The following is a 20376-nucleotide window of genomic DNA, read 5'->3' as shown; positions in this document are numbered from 1 at the left end:
TAAGGTTAGGGTCAGGGTTAAGATTTAGGGTGAGGGTTAACGGTTAGGGTAAAGGTTAAGCGTTAGGGTTAGGGATTAGTGATTAGGGTTTTTGGTTAGTGTTAGGGTTAGCGGTTAGGAGTTAGTGTTTTATGAAGGGGTATGGTTAGAATTAGGATTGGGGTTAGAGTTAGGGTGAGGTATAGGGGTTAGGTTTAGGGGTTAGTTTTAGGGAAAAGGATAGGATTTGGGTTATGGGTTGTGCTTAGGTTTAGGGTGAAAGTGTACTGCTGGGGTTAGGGATAGGGTTCAGGGTTAGCTTTAGGGGTTCTGGTTAGGGTTAGGTGTTAGGTTAGTGTCAGGGTTAGGTCTAGTCGTGAGGGTAAGGTTTAGGGTTAGCTTTAAGAGCTAGGGTTAGGTTTAATGGTTAGGATTAGGATTAGGGTTAAGGGTTATGGTAAGGCTTAGGGGTTAGGGTGAAGGGTTAGGGTCAAGGGTTAGGGTTTTTGTTAGGCATAGCGTTGGGGTTAGAAGTAAGGGTTACTGTCAGTGTTAGGGTTGTAGGTAGGGTTACGGTTAGGGTTAGCGGTTTAGAATTAGGGTTAGGGATTAGGTGTCACAGTGATGACTAGGAGATAGGGTTAGAATTATGGGATAGGGGTTGTTCTCAGGAAATGGGTTATGCATTAACGTTAGGATAAGAGGTTAAAGTTAGGCGCACGGTGAGGTTTACGTGTTAAGGGGAGAAATAGGAACAGGGTTGGGTGTTATGTTCAGGGTTAGGGTTATCTGTTAAAGGTATTGTTTATGCTTAGCGCACGGGGCCTGTCTGCATTAGGCGGGCGTGGGGAGTTTAGGGGGCTGGGATTGTACCCGGGAACCCACTCTATCATACTCTGGGTATGGGCCCGTGGGTTTCATGCAGGACACAGTGGTAGAGCCTCCTTTCACGCATGGCATGGGAGGATTGCAGGCTTTCTAAACTCTAAGAAAGCAAGAAGTCTGAGAATTAGATTTAGGGTTAGGGTTATGGTTAGGGTTAAGGATGAAGTTTAGTGTTAGGGTGAGGGCTTAGGGTTAGGGATTAGGGTTAGGGTTAAAGGTTACTCTTAGGTTTAACGGTTACACTTTGGTTTAGGGTTGAGGTTTACGGTTAGGGTTAAGATGAGGGGTTAGGGTTTGGTAGACGTTTAGGGTTAAGTGTTAGGTTTAGGGTTGAAGATTAGGATTCGGGTTAGGATTAAAGGTTAGCGTGAGAGTTAACGCTTAGGGTTAAGGTTAATAGTTAGGGTTTACGGTTAGGCTTAGGGTTAGATTTAGGGTTAGAGTTATGTGCTATGGTTTGTGTTAGGGGTTAGGGTTAGGTTTACTGTTCACGGTTAGGGTTGGGTTTAGGGGTTAGCATTAGGGTTAGGGATTAGGTTTAGGGTAAGGGTCTAGAGTTAATGTTGGGCTTTAGGCTCGGGGCTTAGGTTCAGGGTCAGGGGTTAGCGTTCGTGGTAGGGCTTAGCTTTAGCGGTCAGTTTAAGGGCACAGGACCTGGTTAATCTACGGTGAGAGGGGTGCGGTCGGAGTCACCACGAAAGCACAACATCATTCCCTGGGCCTTGGGACAGGACCTCCATGCAGGACTCAGGCGGAGCCTCATCTCACACATGGCATGGCTGTATTGTAGGCTTGCTTCACTCTGGGAATGGAAGTAGTGTGAAATTAGGGTTGGGGTTGGGGTTAGGGTTGTTCGTGTTAGGGGTTAGGTTTCGAGTCAGGGTTAGGTGCTAGGGATTAGTGGTTAGGGTTAGAGTTAGTGTTAGGGGTAAGGTGTTAAGTCTGGGTTAGGGGGCCAGGGTAAGGTTTAGGGTTGGAGTTAGCGTTAGGGTTAGCGGTTAGGGTTAAGTCATAGGGTTAGGATTCAGGGTGAGGGTTAGAGGGTTAACAGTTGGGGTTATGCTTAGGGGTTAGGGATAGTGTTAGGGTTAAGGGTTAGGAGCTTGGTTCAGGTTTAAGGTTAGCATTAGGGGTTGGGGTTAGTGTTAACTGTAGGTCAGTGTTGGGGTTAGATCTCTAGGCATTAGGGTAAAGGTTAGGGTTAGGGTTAAGAGTTAGGGTTCTGTTTAATGGTTAGGATTGGGAATAGGGTTAAGGGTTAGGGTTAAGGTTAGGGGTTATGATGAAGGATCAACGGTTAGGGTTACTTTTAGGCGTAGGGTTAGGGTAAGGGGTTAGGGTTAGTGTTAGTGTTGTTGGTCGGGTTAAGGTTAGGGTTGGCGTTTCATAAGTAGGGATTAGGTGTTACGGTTATAGCTAGGAGTTAGGGTTATAATGACGGTATAGGGCTTGTTCTCAGGGTGTCATGCATTAACGTTAAGATATGGGGTTAAAGTTAGGGTTATGGTGAGGTTTACCTGTTAAGGTGAGCAGTAGGATGAGGGTTAGGTGTTATGTTGTGGGTTAGGATTATGGGTGAGGGGTAGGGTTTATGCTTAGGGCACGGGCCCTGTATGCCCTAGGAGGCAAAGTTAGGTGTCTGTGATGGTCGCTGGGAACACACTCTACCGCATGCAGTGTATGCGCCTCTGGGTTTCATGCAGGACACTGTGGCAGAGCCTCCTTTCACGCATGGCATGGGAGGATTGCAGGCTTTCTAAACTCTAAGAAAGCAAGAAGTCTGAGAATTAGATTCAGGGTTAGGGTTATGGTTAGGGTTAAGGATGAAGTTTAGTGTTAGGGTGAGGGCTTAGGGTTAGGGATTAGGGTTAGGGTTAAAGGTTACTCTTAGATTTAACGGTTACACTTTGGTTTAGGGTTGAGGTTTAAGGTTAGGGTTAAGATGAGGGGTTAGGGTTTGGTACAGGGTTAGGGTTAAGTGTTAGGTTTAGGGTTGAAGATTAGGATTAGGGTTAGGATTAAAGGTTAGCGTGAGAGTTAACGCTTAGGGTTAAGGTTAATAGTTAGGTGTTAGGGTTAGGGTTAGGGTTAGTTTTAGGGTTAGAGTTATGTGCTAGGGTTTGTGTTAGAGGTTAGGGTTAGGTTTACTGGTCACGGTTCGGGTTACGTTTAGGGGTTTAGGGTTAGGGTTAGGGTTAAGGGATAGGATTAGGGTTAAGTGTTGGGCTTAGGGTTAGGGTTTAGTGTTAGGGTTATCATTAAGGATTAGGGTTAGGGTCAGGGTTAAATGCTTGGGTGCGGGTAATGGTTAGGGTCAGGGTTAAGGTTCACGGATAGGGTTAGTGTTAAGGGTTACGGGTAGGTTTAGGGTTCAAGGTTAGTGTTAGCATTAGGGCTTAAGGTTAGGATTAGGCGGTAGGTTAGATTTATGGATAGATCTAGGCGTTAGGGTAAGGGCTAGCGTTAGGGTTAAGAGACAGGTTTAGGTTTAATGCTTAGGATTAGGGTTAGGGTTTGGGGTTAAAGTAAGTGTTAGGGGTTAGGTTTAAGGATCCAAGGTTAGGGTTATTTTTAGCTGTAGTGTTAGGGTTAGGGATAAGGGATCCCATTAGCATTAAGGGTCTTCCTTACTGTAGGGTTAAGGGTTAGGCTTAGAGTTAAAGGTTAAGGTTAGGGTCAGTGTTAAGATTTAGGGTGAGGATTTACGGTCAGGGTAAAGGTTAAGCGTTAGGGTTAGGGATTAGTGATTAGGGTTTTTGGTTAGTGTTAGGGTTAGCGGTTAGGAGTTCGTGTTTTATGAAGGGTTATGGTTAGAATTTGGACTGGGGTTAGAGTTAGGGTGAGGTATAGGTGTTAGGTTTAGGGGTTAGTTTTAGGGCAAAAGGATAGGATTACGGTTACGGGTTGGGCTTAGGTTTAGGGTTAAAATTTACTGCTAGGGTTAGGGATAGGGTTCAGGGTTACCTTTAGGGGTTCTGGTTAGGATTAGGTGTCAGGTTAGTGTCAGGGTTAGGTCTAGTCGTCAGGGTAAGGTTTAGGGTTAGCGTTAAGAGCTAGGGTTAGGTTTAATGGTTAGGATTAGGATTAGGGTTAAGGGTTAGGGTAAGGCTTAGGGGTTAGGGTGAAGGGTTAGGGTCAAGGGTTAGGGTTTTTGTTAGGCATAGCATTGGGGTTAGAAGTAAGGGTTACTGTCAGTGTTAGGGTTGTAGGTAGGGTTCCGGTTAGGGTTAGCGGTTTAGAATTAGGGTTAGGGATTAGGTGTCACAGTGATGACTAGGAGATAGGGTTAGAATTATGGGATAGGGGTTGTTCTCAGGGAATGGGTTATGCATTAACGTTAGGATAAGAGGTTAAAGTTAGGCGCACGGTGAGGTTTACGTGTTAAGGGGAGAAATAGGAACAGGGTTGGGTGTTATGTTCAGGGTTAGGGTTATCTGTTAAAGGTATTGTTTATGCTTAGCGCACGGGACCTGTCTGCATTAGGCGGGCGGGGGGAGTTTAGGGGGCTGGGATTGTACCCGGGAACCCACTCTATCATACTCTGGGTATGGGCCCGTGTGTTTCATGCAGGACACAGTGGTAGAGCCTCCTTTCACACATGGCATGGGAGAATTGCAGGCTTTCTAAACTCTAAGAAAGCAAGAAGTCTGAGAATTACATTTAGGGTTAGGATTCTGGTTAGGGTTAAGGATGAAGTTTAGTGTTAGGGTGAGGCATTAGGGTTAGGGTTAAAGGTTACTCTTAGGTTTAACGGCTACACTTTGGTTTAGGGTTGAGGTTTACGGTTAGGGTTAAGATGAGGGTTAGGGTTAGGGTTAGGGTTAGGGTTAGGATTAAAGGTTAGCGTGAGAGTTAACGCTTAGGGTTAAGGTTAAGAGTTAGGGTTTAGGGTTAGGGTTAGGGTTAGGGTTAGTTTTAGGGTTAGAGTTATGTGCTATGGTTTGTGTTAGAGGTTAGGGTTAGGTTTACTGGTCACGGTTAGGGTTACTTTTAGGGGGTAGCATTAGGGTTAGGTTTAGGGTTAAGGGATAGGATTAGGGTTAAGTGTTGGGCTTAGGGTTAGGGTTTAGTGTTAAGTTTATCATTAAGGATTAGGGTTAGAGTCAGGGTTAAATGCTTGGGTGCGGGTAATGGTTAGGTTCAGGGTTTAGGTTCACGAATTGGGTTAGTGTTAAGGGTTACGGGTAGGTTTAGGGTTCAGGGTTAGTGTTAGCATTAGGGCTTAAGGTTAGGATTAGGCGATAGGTTAGATTTAGGGTTAGATCTAGGCGTTAGGGTAAGGGCTAGCGTTAGGGTTAAGAGATAGGGTTAGGTTTAATGCTTAGGATTAGGGTTAGGGTTTGGGGTTAAAGTAACTGTTAGGGGTTAGGTTTAAGGATCCAAGGTTAGGGTTATTTTTAGCTGTAGTGTTAGGGTTAGGGATAAGGGATCCCATTAGCATTAAGGGTCATCCTTACTGTAGGGTTAAGGGTTAGGCTTAGAGTTAAAGGTTAAGGTTAGGGTCAGTGTTAAGATTTAGGGTGAGGGTTAACGGTTAGGGTAAAGGTTAAGCATTAGGGTTAGGGATTAGTGATTAGGGTTTTTGGTTAGTGTTAGGGTTAGCGGTTAGGAGTTAGTGTTTTATGAAGGGGTATGGTTAGAATAAGGATTGGGGTTAGAGTTAGGGTGAGGTATAGGGGTTAGGTTTAGGGGTTAGTTTTAGGGTAAAAGGATAGGATTAGGGTTACGGGTTGGGCTTAGGTTTAGGGTTAAATTTACTGCTAGGGTTAGGGATAGGGTTCAGGGTTAGCTTTAGGGGTTCTGGTTAGCGTTAGGTGTTAGGTTAGTGTCAGGGATAGGTCTAGTCGTGAGGGTAAGGTTTAGGGTTAGCCTTAAGAGCTAGGGTTAGGTTTAATGGTTAGGATTAGGATTAGGGTTAAGGGTTAGGGTAAGGCTTAGGGGTTAGGGTGAAGGGTTAGGGTCAAGGGTTAGGGTTTTTGTTAGGCATAGCGTTGGGGTTAGAAGTAAGGGTTACTGTCAGTGTTAGGGTTGTAGGTAGGGTTACGGTTAGGGTTAGCGGTTTAGAATTAGGGTTAGGGATTAGGTGTCACAGTGATGACTAGGAGATAGGGTTAGAATTATGGGATAGGGGTTGTTCTCAGGAAATGGGTTATGCATTAACGTTAGGATAAGAGGTTAAAGTTAGGCGCACGGTGAGGTTTACATGTTAGTGGGAGAAATAGGAACAGGGTTGGGTGTTATGTTCAGGGTTAGGGTTATCTGTTAAAGGTATTGTTTATGCTTAGCGCATGAGCCCTGTCTGCATTAGGCTGGCGGGGGGAGTTTAGGGGGCAGGGATTGTACCCGGGAACCCACTCTATCATACTCTGGGTATGGGCCCGTGGGTTTCATGCAGGACACAGTGGTAGAGCCTCCTTTCACGCATGGCATGGGAGGATTGCGGGCTTTCCAAACTCTAAGAAAGCAAGAAGTCTGAGAATTAGATTTAGGGTTAGGATTATGGTTAGGGTTAAGGATGAAGTTTAGTGTTAGGGTGAGGGCTTAGGGTTAGGGAATAGGGTTAGGGTTAAAGGTTACTCTTAGGTTTAGCGCTTACACTTTGCTTTAGGGTTGAGGTTTACGGTTAGGGTTAAGATCAGGGGTTAGGGTTTGGTACAGGGTTAGGGTTAAGTGTTAGGTTTAGGGTTGAAGATTAGGATTAGGGTTAGGATTAAAGGTTAGCATGAGAGTTAACGCTTAGGGTTAAGGTTAAGGGTTAGGGTTTACGGTTAAGGTTAGGGTTAGTTTTAGGGTTAGAGTTATGTGCTATGGTTTGTGTTAGAGGTTAGGGTTAGGTTTACTGGTCACGGTTAGGGTTACGTTTAGGGGTTAGCATTAGGGTTAAGGTTAGGGTTAGGGTTAAGGGATAGGATTAGGGTTAAGTGTTGGACTTAGGGTTAGGGTTTAGTGTTAGGGTTAGCATTAAGGATTAGGGTTAGAGTCAGGGTTAAATGCTTGGGTGCAGGTAATGGTTAGGGTCAGGGTTAAGGTTCACGGATAGGGTTAGTGTTAAGGGTTACGGGTAGGTTTAGGGTTCAGGGTTAGTGTTAGCATTAGGGCTTAAGGTTAGGATTAGGCGGTAGGTTAGATTTAGGGTTAGATCTAGGCGTTAGGGTAAGGGCTAGCGTTAGGGTTAAGAGATAGGGTTAGGTTGAATGCTTAGGATTAGGGTTAGGGTTTGGGGTTAAAGTAAGTGTTAGGGGTTAGGTTTAAGGATCCAAGGTTAGGGTTATTTTTAGCTGTAGTGTTAGGGTTAGGGATAAGGGATCCCACTAGCATTAAGGGTCTTCCTTACTGTAGGCTTAAGTGTTAGGCTTAGAGTTAAAGGTTAAGGTTAGGGTCAGTGTTAAGATTTAGGGTGAGGGTTAACGGTTAGGGTAAAGGATAAGCGTTAGGGTTAGGGATTAGTGATTAGGGTTTTTGGTTAGTGTTAGGGTTAGCAGTTAGGAGTTAGTGTTTTATGAAGGGGTATGGTTAGAATTTGGATTGGGGTTAGAGTTAGGGTGAGGTATAGGGGTTAGGTTTAGGGGTTAGTTTTAGGGTAAAAGGATAGGATTAGGGTTACGGGTTGGGCTTAGGTTTAGGGTTAAAGTTTACTGCTGGGGTTAGGGATAGGGTTCAGGGATATCTTTAGGGGTTCTCGTTAGGGTTAAACGCTGAACACCTGCAAATAATTTTCAACGTAGTGGTTAATTGAAAAGCTCTGCGGCATACTTCTTGGAACAAGCCAGTTACCTGTTCCCACGCAAAGAGGAGTATATAGAACCATGGTGGATTTCCAGCTGATGAAGTAAAGGATTATTAAAGGAACGGGATGACCATGGGGATCATCGTCAATTCTCTGAAACAGAATCCGCCCTTTTCACCTGCCAAACACATGCCCACTTCACCTCTCTAGCGATAATAAAAACTAACCAGCGAACTGACAGAGGGCCTGACCCCCCCATCCACATCGACCACACACACAAAAAAACCGTACCCTCCAGCTACTAATTATAATGCTAACTTGCAAAATTTCCCTGCATTTTAAAACAATGGAAAAATGGTGGTGGGATGATACTTAGAAGAATGGCTTCTTGTCTGTCTCCACTAACAAAAATAGGCAACACCAAGTCAGCTACTCCTCAGCATAGTTATGTCCGTCGCCGCCTTCTTGGGTTTCAGGAGGCACATACAAACGTTAGCAAAATTATGGTGAAACGCTGAAAACCTGCAAATAATTTTCAACGTACTGGCTAATTTGAAAACTCTCCAGGATACTTCTTGGAACAAGCCAGGTACCTGTGCTCACGCATAGAGGAGTATATAGAAACATGGTGTAATCCCAGCTGATGAAGCAAAGGATTCTTAAAGGAATAAGATGACCATGCGGATCCTGTTTAATTCTCTGAAACAGAATCCGCACTTTTCACCTGCCAAACACATGCCCACTTCTCCTCTCTGGGGATAATAAAAACAAACCAGTGAATTGACAGATGGCCTGACCAACCCATCCACACTGACTCCACAAAAAAAAAAAAAAGTACCCTCCACCTACTAATTATAATGATAACTTTCAAAATTTCCCTTCATTTTTAAACAATGGAAAAATGATGGTGGGATGATACTTAGAAGAATGGCTTCCAGTCAGTCTCCACTAACAAAAATAGGCAACACCAAGTCAGCTACTCCTCAGCATACTTAAGTCCGTGGCAGCCATATGGGGTTTCAGGAGACACATACAAACGTTATAAGAATTATGGTGAAACGCTGAAAACCTGCAAATAATTTTCAACGTACTGCTTAATTGAAAAGCTCTGCGGCATACTTCTTGGAACAAGCCAGTTACCTGTGCCCACACATAGAGGAGTATATAGAACCATGGTGGATTCTCAGGTGATGAAGCAAAAGTTTCCTAAAGGAACGGGATGAGCATGCGGATCCTGTTTCATTCTCTGAAACAGTTTCCGAACTTTTCACCTGCCAAACACATGTCCACTTCTCCTCTCTGGGGATAATAAAAACTAACCAGCGAACTGACAGAGGGCCTGATCAACACATCCACATCGACCACACACACAAAAAAACCGTACTCTCCAGCTACTAATTATAATGCTAACTTGCAAAATTTCCCTGCCTTTTAAAACAATGGAAAAATGGTGGTGGGATGATACTTAGAAGAATGGCTTCTTGTCTGTCTCCACTAACAAAAATAGGCAACACCAAGTCAGGTACTCCTCAGCATAGTTATGTCCGTCACAGCCTTCTTTGGTTTCAGGTGGCACAAACAAACGTTATCACAATTATGGTGAAACGCTGAACACGTGCAAATAATTTTCAACGTACTGGTTAATTGAAAAGCTCTGCGGCATACTTCTTGGAACAAGCCACTTACCTTTTCCCACGCAAAGAGGAGTATATAGAACCATGGTGGATTTCCAGCTGATGAAGTAAAGGATTATTAAAGGAACGGGATGACCATGGGGATCATCGTTAATTCTCTGAAACAGAATCCGCCCTTTTCACCTGCCAAACACATGCCCACTTCTCCTCTCAGGGGATAATAAAAACTAACCAGCGAACTGACAGAGGGCCTGACCCCCCCATCCACATCGACCACACACACAAAAAAAAAAAGTACCCTCCAGCTACTAATTATAATGCTAACTTGCAAAATTTCCCTGCATTTTAAAACAATGGAAAAATGGTGGTGGGATGATACTTAGAAGAATGGCTTCTTGTCTGTCTCCACTAACAAAAATAGGCAACACCAAGTCAGCTACTCCTCAGCATAGTTATGTCCGTCGCAGCCTTCTTGGGTTTCAGGAGGCACAAACAAACGTTATCACAATTATGGTGAAATGCTGAACACCTGCAAATAATTTTCAACGTAGTGGTTAATTGAAAAGCTCTGCGGCATACTTCTTGGAACAAGCCACTTACCTGTTCCCACGCAAAGAGGAGTATATAGAACCATGGTGGATTTCCAGGTGATGAAGTAAAGGATTATTAAAGGAACGGGATGACCATGGGGATCATCGTTAATTCTCTGAAACAGAATCCGCCTTTTTCACCTGCCAAACACATGCCCACTTCACCTCTCTGGGGATAATAAAAACTAACCAGCGAACTCACAGAGGGCCTGACGCCCCCATGCACATCGACCACACACACAAAAAAAAAACCGTACCCTCCAGCTACTAATTATAATGCTAACTTGCAAAATTTCCCTGCATTTTAAAACAATGGAAAAATGGTGGTGGGATGATACTTAGAAGAATGGCTTCTTGTCTGTCTCCACTAACAAAAATAGGCAACACCAAGTCAGCTACTCCTCAGCATAGTTATGTCCGTCGCAGCCTTCTTGGGTTTCAGGAGTCACATACAAACGTTATCAAAATTATGGTGAAACGCTGAAAACCTGCAAATAATTTTCAACGTACTGGTTAATTTGAAAACTCTCCAGCATACTTCTTGTAACAAGCCAGGTACCTGTGCCCACGCATAGAGGAGTATATAGAAACATGGTGGAATCCCAGCTGATGAAGCAAAGGATTCTTAAAGGAATGAGATGACCATGCCGATCCTGTTTAATTCTCTGACACTGAATCCGCGCTTTTCACCTGCCAAACACATGCCCACTACTCTTCTCTGGGGATAATAAAAACAAACCAGCGATCTGACAGAGGGCCTGAACACCCATCCTGACCGACCCCACAAAAAAAAAAAAGTACCCTCCAGCTACTAATTATAATGCCAATTTGCAAAATTTCCCTGCATTTTTAAACAATGGAGAAATGATGGTGGGATGATACTTAGAAGAATGGCTTCTTGTCAGTCTCCACTGACAAAAATAGGCAACACCAAGTCAGCTACGCCTCAGCATAGTTATGTCCGTAGCAGCCATATTTGGTTTCAGTAGGCACATACACACGTTATCACAATTATGGTGAAACGCTGAAAACCTGCAAAGGATTTTCAACATACTGGTTAATTGAAAAGCTCTGAGGCATACTTCTTGGAACAAGCCAGTTTCCTGTGCCCACGCATAGAGAAGTATATAGAACCATGGTGGATTCCCAGCTCATGAAGCAAAGGATTCTTAAAGGAATGGGATTACCATGCGGATCCTGTTTAATTCTCTGAAACAGATCCGCAGTTTTCACCGGCTATACTAATACCCACTTCTCCTCTCTGGGGATATTAAAAACAAACCAGCGAAATGACAGAGGGCCTGACCAACACACCGACATCGACCCCACAGAAAAAAAAAAAAAAAACACCGTAGCCTCCAGCTACTAATTATAATGCTAACCTGCAAAATTTTCCTGCATTTTTAAACAATGGAAAAATGATGGTGAGATGATACTTAGAAGAATGGATTCTTGTCAGTCTCCACTAACAAAAATAGGCAAAACCAAGTCAGCTACGCCTCAGCATCGTTATGTTCGTGGCAGCCATCTTGGGTTTCAGGACACACAAACAAACGTTATCACAATTATGGTGAAACGCTGAACACGTGCAAATAATTTTCAACGTAGTGGTTAATTGAAAACTCTGCGGCATACTTCTTGGAACAAGCCAGTTACCTGTTCCCACGCAAAGAGGAGTATATAGAACCATGGTGGATTTCCAGCTGATGAAGTAAAGGATTATTAAAGGAATGGGATGACCATGGGGATCATCGTTAATTCTCTGAAACAGAATCCGCCCTTTTCACCTGCCAAACACATGCCCACTTCTCCTCTCTGGGGATAATAAAAACTAACCAGCGAACTGACAGAGGGCCTGACCCCCCCCATCCACATCGACCACACACACAAAAAAAACCGTACCCTCCAGCTAAAAATTATAATGCTAACTTGCAAAATTTCCCTGCATTTTAAAACAATGGAAAAATGGTGGTGGGATGATACTTAGAAGAATGGCTTCTTGTCTGTCTCCACTAACAATAATAGGCAACACCAAGTCAGCTACTCCTCAGAATAGTTATGTCCGTCGCAGCCTTCTTGGGTTTCAGGAGGCACAAACAAACGTTATCACAATTATGGTGAAACGCTGAACACCTGCAAATATTTTCAACGTACTGGTTAATTGAAAAGCCCTATGGCATACTTCTTGGAACAAGCCAGTTACCTGTCCCACGCAAAGAGGAGTATATAGAACCATGGTGGATTTCCAGCTGATGAAGTAAAGGATTATTAAAGGAACGGGATGACCATGGGGATCATCCTTAATTCTCTGAAACAGAATCCGCCCTTTTCACCTGCCAAACACATGCCCACTTCTCCTCTCTGGGGATAATAAAAACTAACCAGCGAACTGACAGAGGGCCTGACCTCCCATCCACATCGACCACACACACAAAAAAAATCCGGACCCTCCAGCTACTAATTATAATGCTAACTTGCAAAATTTCCCTGCATTTTAAAACAATGGTAAAATGGTGGTGGGATGATACTTAGAAGAATGGCTTCTTGTCTGTCTCCACTAACAAAAATAGGCAACACCAAGTCAGCTACTCCTCAGCATAGTTATGTCCGTCGCAGCCTTCTTGGGTTTCAGGAGGCATATACAAACGTTATCAAAATTATGGTGAAACGCTGAAAACCTGCAAATAATTTTCAACGTACTGGTTAATTTGAAAACTCTCCAGCATACTTCTTGGAACAAGCCAGGTACCTGTGCCGACGCATAGAGGCGTATATAGAAACATGGTGGAATCTCAGCTAATGAAGCAAAGGATTCTTAAAGGAATGAGATGACCATGCGGATCCTGTTTAATTCTCTGAAACAGAATCTGCACTTTTCACCTGCCAAACACATGCCCACTACTCTTCTCTGGGGATAATAAAAACAAACCAGCGATCTGACAGAGGGCCTGAACACCCATCCTGACCGACCCCACAAAAAAAAAAAGTACCCTGCAGCTACTAATTATAATGCCAATTTGCAACATTTCCCTGCATTTTTAAACAATGGAGAAATGATAGTGGGATGATACTTAGAAGAATGGATTCTTGTTAGTCTCCACTGACAAAAATAGGCAACACCAAGTCAGCTACGCCTCGGCATAGTTATGTCCGTAGCAGCCATATTTGTTTTCAGTAGGCACATACACACGTTATCACAATTATGGTGAAACGCTGAAAACCTGCAAAGCATTTTCAACATACTGGTTAATTGAAAAGCTCTGAGGCATATTTCTTGGAACAAGCCAGTTTCCTGTGCCCACGCATAGAGAAGTATATAGAACCATGGTGGATTCCCAGCTCATGAAGCAAAGGATTCTTAAAGGAACGGGTTTACCCTCCGGATCCTGTTTAATTCTCTGAAACAGATCCGCAGGTTTCACCAGCCATACTAATACCCACTTCTCCTCTCTGGGGATAATAAAAACAAACCAGCGAACTGACAGAGGGCCTGACCAACACATACACACCGACCCCACAGGAAAAAAAAAAAAAAAAACAGCGTAGCCTCCAGCTACTAATTATAATGCTAACTTGCAAAATTTTCCTGCATTTTTAAACAATGGAAAAATGAAGGTGAGATGATACTTAGAAGAATGGATTCTTGTCAGTCTCCACTAACAAAAATAGGCAAAACATAGTCAGCTACGCCTCAGCATAGTTATGTTCGTGGCAGCCATCTTGGGTTTCAGGAGGCACAAACAAACGTTATCACAATTATGGTGAAACGCTGAACACCTGCAAATAATTTTCAACGTAGTGGTTAATTGAAAAGCTCTGCGGCATACTTCTTGGAACAAGCCAGTTACCTGTTCCCACGCAAAGAGGAGTATATAGAACCATGGTGGATTTCCAGCTGATGAAGTAAAGGATTATTAAAGGAACGGGATGACCATGGGGATCATCGTTAATTCTCTGAAACAGAATCCGCCCTTTTCACCTGCCAAACACATGCCCACTTCTCCTCTCTGGGGATAATAAAAACTAACCGGCGAACTGACAGAGGGCCTGACTCCCCGCCATCCACATCGACCACACACACAAAAAAAAAACCGTACCCTCCAGCTACTAATTATAATGCTAACATGCAAAATTTCCCTGCATTTTAAAACAATGGAAAAATGGTGGTGGGATGATACTTAGAAGAATGGCTTCTTGTCAGTCTCCACTAACAAAAATAGGCAACACCAAGTCAGCTACTCCTCAGCATAGTTATGTCCGTCGCAGCCTTCTTGGGTTTCAGGAGGCACAAACAAACGTTATCACAATTATGGTGAAACGCTGAACACCTGCAAATAATTTTCAACGTAGTGGTTAATTGAAAAGCTCTGCGGCATACTTCTTGGAACAAGGCAGTTACCTGTTCCCACGCAAAGAGGAGTATATGGAACCATGGTGGATTTCCAGCTGATGAAGTAAAGGATTATTAAAGGAACGGGATGACCATGGGGATCATCGTTAATTCTCTGAAACAGAATCCGCCCTTTTCACCTGCCAAACACATGCCCACTTCACATCTCTGGGGATAATAAAAACTAACCAGCGAACTGACAGAGGGCCTGACCCCCCGCCATCCACATCGACCACACACACAAAAAAAAACCGTACCCTCCTGCTACTAATTATAATGCTAACTTGCAAAATTTCCCTGCATTTTAAAACAATGGAAAAATGGTGGTGGGATCATACTTAGAAGAATGGCTTCTTGTCTGTCTCCACTAACAAAAATAGGCAACACCAAGTCAGCTAATCCTCAGCATAGTTATGTCCGTCTCAGCCTTCTTGGGTTTCAGGAGGGACATACAAATGTTATCAAAATTATGGTAAAATGCTGAACACCTGCAAATAATTTTCAACGTACTGTTTAATTTGAAAACTCTCCAGCATACTTCTTGGAACACGCCAGGTACCTGTGCCCACGCATAGAGGAGTATATAGAAACATGGTGGAATCCCAGCTGATGAAGCAAAGGATTCTTAAAGGAATAAGATGACCATGCGGATCCCGTTTAATTCTCTGAAACAGAATCCGCACTTTTCACCTGCCAAACACATGCCCATTACTCTTCTCTGGGGATAATAAAAACAAACCAGCGATCTGACAGAGGGCCTGAACACCCATCCTGACCGACCCCACAAGACAAAAAAGTACCTTCCAGCTACTAATTATAATGCCAATTTGCAAAATTTCCCTGCATTTTTAACCAATGGAGAAATGATGGTGGGATGATACTTAGAAGAATGGCTTCTTGTCAGTCTCCACTGACAAAAATAGGCAACACCAAGTCAGCTACGCCTCAGCATAGTTATGTCCGTAGCAGCCATATTGGTTTCAGTAGGCACATACACACGTTATCACAATTATGGTGAAACGCTGAAAACCTGCAAAGGATTTTCAACATACTGGTTAATTGAAAAGCTCTGAGGCATACTTCTTGGAACAAGCCAGTTTCCTGTGCCCACGCATAGAGAAGTATATAGAACCATGGTGGATTCCCAGCTCATGAAGCAAAGGATTCTTAAAGGAACGGGATTACCATGCGGATCCTGTTTAATTCTCTGAAACAGATCCGCAGTTTTCACCTGCCATACTAATACCCACTTCTCCTCTCTGGGGATAATAAAAACAAACCAGCGAACTGACAGAGGGCATGACCAACACATCCACACCGACCCCACAGGAAAAAAAAAAAAAAACACCGTAGCCTCCAGCTACTAATTATAATGCTAACTTGCAAAATTTCCCTGCATTTTAAAACAATGGAAAAATTTTGGTGGGATAATACTTAGAAGAATGGCTTCTTGTCAGTCTCCACTAACAAAAATAGGCAACACCAAGTCAGCTACTCCTCAGCATAGTTATGTCCCTCGCAGCCTTCTTGGGTTTCAGGAGGCACAAACAAACGTTATTACAATTATGGTGAAACGCTGAACACCTGCAAATAATTTTCAACGTAGTGGTTAATAGAAAAGCTCAGCGGCATACTTCTTGGAACAAGCCAGGTACCTGTGCCCATGCATAGAGGAGTATATAGAAACATGGTGGAATCCCAGCTCATGAAGCAAAGGATTCTTAAAGGAATGAGATGACCATGCGGATCCTGTTTAATTCTCTGAAACAGAATCCGCACTTTTCACCTGCCAAACACATGCCCACTTCTCCTCTCTGGGGATAATAAAAACAAACCAGTGAATTGACAGATGGCCTGACCAACCGATCCACACTGACCCCACAAAGAAAAAAAAGTACCCTCCAGCTACTAATTATAATGATAACTTGCAAAATTTCCCTGTATTTTTAAACAATAGAAAAATGATGGTGGGATGATACTTAGAAGAATGGCTTCCAGTCAGTCTCCACTAACAAAAATAGGCAACACGAAGTCAGCTACGCCTCAGCATACTTATGTCCGTGGCAGCCATATTGGGTTTCAGGAGACACATACAAACGTTATAAGAATTATGGTGAAACGCTGAAAACCTGCAAATGATTTTCAACGTACTGCTTAATTGAAAAGCTCTGCGGCATACTTCTTGGAACAAGCTAGTTACCTGTGCCCACACATAGAGGAGTATATAGAACCATGGTGGATTCCCACCTGATGAAGCAAATTTTTCTGAAGGAACGGGAGGAGCATGCGGATCCTGTATCATTCTCTGAAACAGAATCCGCACTTTTCACCTGCCAAACACATGCCCACTACTCTTCTCTGGGGATAATAAAAACAAACCAGCGATCTGACAGAGGGCCTGAACACCCATCCTGACCGAACCCACAAAAAAAAAAAGGACCCTCCAGCTACTAATTATAATGCCAATTGGCAAAATTTCCCTGCATTTTTAAACAATGGAGAAATGATGGTGGGATGATACTTAGAAGAATGGCTTCTTGTCAGTCTCCACTGACAAAAATAGGCAACACCAAGTCAGCTACGCCTCAGCATAGTTATGTCCGTAGCAGCCATATTTGGTTTCAGTAGGCACATACACACGTTATCACAATTATGGTGAAACGCTGAAAACCTGCAAAGGATTTTCAACATACTGGTTAATTGAAAAGCTCTGAGGCATACTTCTTGGAACAAGCCAGTTTTCTGTGCCGACGCATAGAGAAGTATATAGAACCATGGTGGATTCCCAGCTCATGAAGCAAAGGATTCTTAAAGGAACAGGATTACCATGCGGATCCTGTTTAATTCTCTGAAACAGATCCGCAGTTTTCACCTGCCATACTAATACCCACTTCCCCTCTCTGGGGATAATAAAAACAAACCAGCGAACTGACAGAGGGCCTTACCAACCCATCCACACTGACCCCACAAAAAAAAAAATAGTACCCTCCAGCTACTAATTATAATGCTAACTTGCAAAATTTCCCTACATTTTTAAACAATGGAAAAATGATGGTGGGATGATACTTAGAAGAATGGCTTCTTGTCAGTCTCCACTAACAAAAATAGGCAACACGAAGTCAGCTACGCCTCAGCATACCTATGTCCTTGGCAGCCATATTGGGTTTCAGGAGACACATACAAACTTTATAAGAATTATGGTGAAACGCTGAAAACCTGCAAATAATTTTCAACGTAGTGGTTTATTGAAAAGCTCTGCAGCATACTTCTTGGAACAAGCCAGTTACCTGTGCCCACACATAGAGGAGTCTATAGAACCATGGTGGATTCCCAGCTGATGAAGCGAAAGTTTCCTAAAGGAACGGGATGAGCATGCGGATCCTGTTTCATTCTCTGAAACAGAATCCGAACTTTTCACCTTCCAAACACATGCCTACTTCTCCTCTCTGGGGATAATAAAAACAAACCAGCCAACTGACAGAGGGCCTGACCAACACACCGACACCGATCCCACAGGAAAAAAAAAAAAAAAAAAAAAAACCGAAGCCTCCAGCTACTGATTAGAATGCTAACTTGCAAAATTTTCCTGCATTTTTAAACAATGGAAAAATGATGGTGAGATGATACTTAGAAGAATGGATTCTTGTCAGTCTCCACTAACAAAAATAGGCAAAACCAAGTCAGCTACGCCTCAGCATAGTTATGTCCGTCGCAGCCTTCTTGGGTTTCAGGAGGCACAAACAAACGTTATCACAATTATGGTGAAACGCTGAACACCTGCAAATAATTTTCAACGTAGTGGTTAATTGAAAAGCTCTGCGGCATACTTCTTGGAACAAGCCAGTTACCTGTTCCCACGCAAAGAGGAGTATATAGAACCATGGTGGATTTCCAGCTGATGAAGTAAAGGATTATTAAAGGAACGGGATGACCATGGGGATCATCGTTAATTCTCTGAAACAGAATCCGCCCTTTTCACCTGCCAAACACATGCCCACTTCTCCTCTCTGGGGATAATAAAAACTAACCAGCGAACTGACAGAGGGCCTGACTAACACATCCACCCCGACCCCACAGGAAAAAAAAAAAAAAAAACACCGTAGCCTCCAGCTACTAATTATAATGCTAACTTGCAAAATTTTCCTGCATTTTTAAACAATGGAAAAATGATGGTGAGATGATACTTAGAAGAATGGATTCTTGTCAGTCTCCACTAACAAAAATTGGCAAAACCAAGTCAGCTAAGCCTCAGCATAGTTATGTTCGTGGCAGCCATCTTGGGTTTGAGGAGGCACAAACAAACGTTATCACAATTATGGTGAAAAGCTGAACACCTGCAAATAATTTTCAACGTACTGGTTAATTGAAAAGCTCTGCGGCATACTTCTTGGAACAAGCCAGTTACCTTTTCCCACGCAAAGAGGAGTATAGAGAACCATGGTGGATTAACAGCTGATGAAGTAAAGGATTATTAAAGGAACGGGATGACCATGGGGATCATTGTTAATTCTCTAAAACAGAATCCGCCCTTTTCACCTGCCAAACGCATGCCCAGTTCTCCTCTCTGGGGATAATAAAAACTAACCAGCGAACTCACAGAGGGCCTGACCCCCCCCATCCACATCGACGACACACAAAAAAAAACCGTACCCTCCAGCTACTAACTATAATGCTAACTTGCAAAATTTCCCTGCATTTTAAAACAATGGAAAAATGGTGGTGGGATGATACTTAGAAGAATGGCTTCTTGTCTGTCTCCACTAACAAAAATAGGCAACACCAAGTCAGCTACTCCTCAGCATAGTTATGTCCGTCGCAGCCTTCTTGGGTTTCAGGAGGCACATACAAACGTTATCAAAATTATGGTGAAACGCTGAAAACCTGCAAATAATTTTCAACGTACTGGTTAATTTGAAAACTCTCCAGCATACTTCTTGGAACAAGCCAGGTACCTGTGCCCACGCATAGAGGAGTATATAGAAACATGGTGGAATCCCAGCTGATGAAGCAAAGGATTCTTAAAGGAATGAGATGACCATGCCGATCCTGTTTAATTCTCTGAAACTGAATCCGCGCTTTTCACCTGCCAAACACATGCCCACTACTCTTCTCTGGGGATAATAAAAACAAACCAGCGATCTGACAGAGGGCCTGAACACCCATCCTGACCGACCCCACAAAACAAAAAAGTACCCTCCAGCTACTAATTATAATGCCAATTTGCAAAATTTCCCTGCATTTTTAAACAATGGAGAAATGATGGTGGGATGATACTTAGAAGAATGGCTTCTTGTCAGTCTCCACTGACAAAAATAGGCAACACCAAGTCAGCTACGCCTCAGCATAGTTATGTCCGTAGCAGCCATATTTGGTTTCAGTAGGCACATACACACGTTATCACAATTATGGTGAAACGCTGAAAACCTGCAAAGGATTTTCAACATACTGGTTAATTGAAAAGCTCTGAGGCATACTTCTTGGAACAAGCCAGTTTCCTGTGCCCACGCATAGAGAAGTATATAGAACCATGGTGGATTCCCAGCTCATAAAGCAAAGGATTCTTAAAGGAATGGGATTACCATGCGGATCCTGTTTAATTCTCTGAAACAGATCCGCAGTTTTCACCGGCTATACTAATACCCACTTCTCCTCTCTGGGGATATTAAAATCAAACCAGCGAAATGACAGAGGGCCTGACCAACACACCGACATCGACCCCACGGAAAAAAAAAAAAAAACACCGTAGCCTCCAGCTACTAATTATAATGCTAACCTGCAAAATTTTCCTGCATTTTTAAACAATGGAAAAATGATGGTGAGATGATACTTAGAAGAATGGATTCTTGTCAGTCTCCACTAACAAAAATAGGCAAAACCAAGTCAGCTACTCCTCAGCATAGTTATGTCCGTCGCAGCCTTCTTGGGTTTCAGGAGGCACAAACAAACGTTATCACAATTATGGTGAAACGCTGAACACCTGCAAATATTTTCAACGTACTGGTTAATTGAAAAGCCCTGTGGCATACTTCTTGGAACAAGCCAGTTTCCTGTCCCACGCAAAGAGGAGTATATAGATCCATGGTGGATTTCCAGCTGATGAAGTAAAGGATTATTAAAGGAACGGGATGACCATGGGGATCATCGTTAATTCTCTGAAACAGAATCCGCCCT

This window comes from Eulemur rufifrons, chromosome 30 (assembly GCF_041146395.1).
Source record: "Eulemur rufifrons isolate Redbay chromosome 30, OSU_ERuf_1, whole genome shotgun sequence".
Classification (NCBI taxonomy): Eukaryota; Metazoa; Chordata; class Mammalia; order Primates; family Lemuridae; genus Eulemur; species Eulemur rufifrons.
Note: the sequence above shows the minus strand (reverse complement) of the source record.